Consider the following 4178-nt stretch of genomic DNA (forward strand, 5'->3'; position numbering starts at 1 on the left):
AATCAGAAGATCTTGTACCGAAAAATAAGGAGACTTTTATTTTCTCACTTTTCCCCCTTTAATATTAAAAATGTCCTTGTATTATTGACAGGAGAAAAACATATACTACAACACATTCAGCCAGCAGGAAAATAGATCTGCTCTGCCTCAGGGTTTTAATATTGCTTCATTTATTAAAGTATCTTTCCCATTTACTTGATATCTGCCCTGTAATTTCAATAGAGCAGTTTTCAGCAAGAACACAGTTGAAATCTGTTACTGGGTAGGAAAATTGATAGAGCAAAATGTGGTTGCCTGCAGTCTGTGTCTGCACAAAGCTGAAAGCCCAGGGCAGGCAATGGGGCAGCAGGTATTCTAGCACCTGGCAGAAAAGGGATTGATGTCCACCCTGTGGTCCTGTCTGCTTTCTGCTGTCACAGCCATATCTTCATTCAGGTGCTGAACTGGATCAGGAGCCTCTTCTCTTGGAATAACACTTCCTCATGATTTGCCATCCTCCCCTGGGTTGTTTTATTTATTTTTTTTTTTTTTTTTGGTGGGGTTTTGTGTTGTTTTTGTTTTAATCTTTTGTGCTTTTCAGGAGGGCTGGTGATGCTTTGTCTCCCCTTGCAGCTGCTGGGGAGCTGCCAGAAGTTGAGGGTCAAGGAAGTCTCTTGTGCTTTACCTCCCAACAATATGCCTAAATGTTTCTGCAAACTGTGGCTTTAGTAGTTCTGTTACTCCAGATATTAATGAGTGGATGTCTAAATCTCACTTCTAAACATCTGTGTAGGGTGTAAATAATACCTTTGTCAATACTTTTTGTTCTCCCCTTGGTTTATTATGATGCACAGAATGATTGAATGAATTGCTCCTTTAAATGGAATTGCTTTGTAGGATGCTTTGTTAGAGTGACAACTGGTTGGAATCTGTTCAGAAGAGCCTTAGAACAGAAACACTTGTGGATGAGTGGCCTCAGGTTGCAGAGGAGTTGTAACACGTTGCCCTTATGAGCCAGAGGCTGCAGTGTAGGAAGTTGCTCAGAATTCTTTCCTTCTCTTTGAATTGGATCTTAATGGGCTTGTGCTGCCTGAATTGATCAGACATCCTATGGAGTTAGAAGGGTCATTAAAAAGCAGAAGCAAATGTTTAAATACTCCAAAGTCTCTTCCAAACAGTTACTTTTATGGCTACGAATACTTAACAGAGCAGTGGAGGTCAGGAGGGACCTCTGGAGGCTTGTGCTGTCCTGCTGAGGATGCAGCTGGGGCCATGTCCAGTAGAATTTGAGACTCTCCCAGGAAGAAGGCCCATCAGGGAGCATGTGCCTGTGCTTGGCCACCCTTGTGACTTCTTTAAATCCAGCCCGAATTTCAGTGGTCTGACCCAATGACCAACTTCACCACCTCTGTCAGAGCTCACCCATCTTGGGTTACTGTCTCTTGTGCCAGTAGGTACAAGCCACATGTGGTAGTAATCCAGTTGGATTACACATCTAAATGTGTGTGTGAGTGCCTTCTAGGTGGAACTACTCATGTCCAACAAAACTACTGGCTATGCTTTTGCTGATGTTTTTGATGGATCAGGCTCTTCTCAGTGGTGGAAACCAATCAAACAAGAGGCAACAGCAACAACTGATGCCCAGGAAATTCCACCTGAACACGAGGAAGAACTTCTTTGCTGTGCAGTCACTGAGCACTGAACAGATTGCCCAGAGAGGCTGTGGATTCTCCCTCACTGGAGATATTCCAGACCCATCTAGACACAACCCTGAGCCATGTGCTCTAGGCTGGCCCTGCTAGAGTAGGGAGGTTGGACCAGATGATCCACTGTGGTCCCTTCCAACCTCACTGATTCTGTGATGTATCTCATCTCGACATGTAATGGTATTTCCTTTTTTCTTAGGAATTACAGGCAGGTTAAACTGACTAATGTGAAAATTAAGGAAACAGTAAAAAACGGTGTTTTGTAAAATGTAATCCTTCTAAAATGGAGCCTAAATTCTTAATTCCATTTCTTGCCTGTTTTTTCTGTGCATCATGATGGCTGAGTTCATAGATGGTTTGGATTGTTTGTGGTTAAAATGACTTTGTATTCATTGAGAGATGTTAATTGTGATGATGGAATCTGTTTTATGCTAAACAAGTGGATCAAGTTCAAGCCATTCTGCCTGCTCTTCAGCATCTCTTAGTAGGTTTTGATAGCATGAAAACTAAATTTCCTAGTAGAATGTCTTCTAAGTTTAGTGCTAGGGCTAAAATATATACTGTTTGTTGTTTCAGACGGTGGTGTTTATAACTTTGTTGGAGAGTCCTGCCTTTCACTGCCTGGATCATTTTAACAGTGTGCCAAAGGTGAGTAGTTCAAGTTCAGTGGTTATTTTCATAACTAAAGATAAGGAATGACCTGGATGTATTGCTTGTTTTTGGCTTTTATGTAGCAGTGTAGTTGTGACTTTGTTTGTTTATAACTGCTGGATGAATGATTAAGTAGCAAGTCTTTTTTTTTTTTTCTGTCAGGGATCTGAGAGAAATCAGTTCTAGCTCTTCCTTTTATAAAAAAGATAAGAAGGAAATTACAGGATCAGACTATTAATTAGGCACTAGATATTGCTACCACTGTCTTCTATCTCCTCCTCCTACTGCTTTGACCTGGGATGTTTTTGCCTGAAGGCACAAATGGTAGTGTGGGAAGTATGGAGGAGTAACAGCCATCCATGGCCTGTGGTAGAGCAGGTTTAATTTTATCCTTTGAATTGTAAAAACTAAATAATAGCTTTGAGAGTATTGAGAGGAAATAAAGTCTTTTTGGGATTTCTGTGGGAGCAGATCAGAATTGCTTTAAATATATAGAGTATCTTCCTGGGCTGGCTCAGAAGACCTGAAGTGTGACCTTAATGAAGGTGATGTTTTCCATAGGATCCATCTTATGGTAGAGTCTGGCTATCTTGTTTCTGTTCACTTGTGTACCCTGTTGTCTGTTTCTGGGAACTTGTAGTTGATCCCTTTAGCTTAGTAGAGATTTATAAACAGAAACCTTTAATAAAACGAAGCTTCATTACAACTGTACCAAAAAGTGAAAGCAAACCAGGAGAACACTGAATGAATGTTCAGCATTGTACTGGCTGCATAATGGAGCAGAAAACTAGCGGAATCTTAACTTAATTCGTTCCTTTGCCAGGTGGATTTATTATTTCTTACTCAAATTTTCTGTTTATAAAATAAAAGTAATGTTACCTTCTTCAGAGGGAAGTTATGAAGGCTAATTATTGACAATTTGGAGCCTTCAAATGGAAAGCAGTGTATGAAGTCCTTGTGTGCTTTGATAGTTGTTGTGAGTTCTGTTAAATACTTGTTCAATGAAGTGTTATGAGATGTTGAAATTAGACTTAATTTGTTCAATAAAGTGCAGGTGAATGAGAATTAAAAATGCAATCCAGCCTTAAGTATAACATCTCCATATGTTTTTGCAAATGATTCAGTTTGCTTCAAACTGAAAAGGAAAATCTGAAATATTACAAAGATACTCTGAGATAATGGGCTTTTGCACTTAATTTTTAAATTGTCTGATATATTTCCTTAGAGGTAGTAAAAAAATTATGCCTATGACCTTTCTAAGAAAGGGACTTGGGAGTGCCTGTGGCAGCAGCTCAATGTGAGCCAACAGTGTGCAGAGGTGGCCAAGAAGGCCAATGGCATCTTGGTCTGGATCAAGAATAGTGTGACCAGCAGGACTAGGGCAGTGCTCATCTGCCTGCACTGGGCACTGGGGAGGTCCCAGCTCAGTGCTGTGCTCAGCTTTGGGCACTCACTGCCCAAAGGCCATTGAGGCACTGGAGCGAGTCCAGCCAAGGGCAACGAGGGCAGCAAAGGGCTGGAAAACCTGTGGGATGAGGAAGGGCTGAGGGAGTTGGGTTTGTTTAGCCTGGAGAAGAGGCTCAGGGGTGACCTCCTGGCTCTCTGCAACTCCCTGCCAGGGTTGGAGAGAGGTGGGGGCTGTGTGTCCTGCCATGGCTGCAGGGAGAGGACTAGAGGGAATGGCCTTGAGCTGAGCCAGGGCAGAGTCAGATTGGATGTGAGGAGAAATGTTTTCCCTGTGAGGGTGTTGAGGCACTGGGATATTGCCCAGGGAGGTGGTGGAGTCACCATCCCTGGAGGTGTTGAAGAGGCATCTGGATGTGGCACTGGAGGATCTGGTTT

At 42.2% G+C, this 4178-nt stretch overlaps 1 protein-coding gene across 1 annotated transcript in view; it reads left to right on the forward strand.

Annotated features, from left to right (window-relative positions):
* Window positions 1–2275: 2275 nt before the first annotated feature.
* The window catches only part of LOC103809061 (cytoplasmic protein NCK2-like), a gene marked incomplete at its 3' end in the record, with an annotated part of 21658 nt that continues 19755 nt past the window's right edge, over window positions 2276–4178 (forward strand). Inside the window, exon 1 of the mRNA XM_009081877.1 lies at window positions 2276–2333. The remainder of the gene's footprint in view (window positions 2334–4178) is intronic.

The sequence above is a fragment of the Acanthisitta chloris genome, unplaced genomic scaffold, assembly GCF_000695815.1.
Source record: "Acanthisitta chloris isolate BGI_N310 unplaced genomic scaffold, ASM69581v1 scaffold19690, whole genome shotgun sequence".
Lineage (NCBI taxonomy): Eukaryota > Metazoa > Chordata > Aves > Passeriformes > Acanthisittidae > Acanthisitta > Acanthisitta chloris.